We start from the raw sequence: 657 nt of genomic DNA on the forward strand, positions 1-657 counted from the left end.
CCTGCAGCAGTGAGCAGAGTAAATGAATGAGTGGCTAACTACTCAACATCGGTAGTCGCTTCCCTTCAGTCCCATTGTGGACTATGCAGCGGGGACAAGGGTGAAAGAAGGCAGACCTGGCTCAGAAAGCCCTGTAGAGGGGAGAATGCCAGGCTGCAGCATGTCAGGTGAGAAGCTGAGGATTTGGACACATCCGCAAGAGGAAATGGGTAGCTGGCAGAGAAGTGAGCAGCCTGGGGATCCAGATGTGCCGGGGGAGTGAGACACCCACAAACTCCCCAAATGAGTCTCACCGCCAAGTCCCTGCTATCCAGGCTGGAGACAAGAGCATACCATCCAGCGTGGAGCGGAGTCAGTCTGTCCTGTGCCTACTCGCTAGGGGCTCGTGCTATAGGCCTTTCCTGCTTTAGATCTTTTTGTCTCTCACTACTGCACCATGTGGATTCTAACTACCTACTAAAGCAAGAGCCCTCCAGCCAGACAGCTCAGCCAGACAGCTCAGGCAGGGCAGCTTTGGAGAGTCTGTTAATAAAGCTCCAGAGATGAGCCAAATGGAGTTTTCGGAAACTCTTCCAAAACCCACATCAAATCTTTGAGTGAAGGAAACCTTTGGTAAAATATTGGGTATGCACCTCTAATATTACAGACCTACACAAT

The 657-nt window shown here is 51.1% G+C and overlaps 1 long non-coding RNA gene across 1 annotated transcript in view; it reads right to left on the bottom strand.

The window, feature by feature from the left end:
- LOC116102694 overlaps positions 1-657 on the bottom strand; it is a 1,670-nt gene that overhangs the window by 350 nt on the left and 663 nt on the right. The window lies entirely within an intron of this gene.

This window comes from Mastomys coucha, unplaced genomic scaffold (assembly GCF_008632895.1).
Source record: "Mastomys coucha isolate ucsf_1 unplaced genomic scaffold, UCSF_Mcou_1 pScaffold1, whole genome shotgun sequence".
Taxonomy (NCBI): Eukaryota; Metazoa; Chordata; class Mammalia; order Rodentia; family Muridae; genus Mastomys; species Mastomys coucha.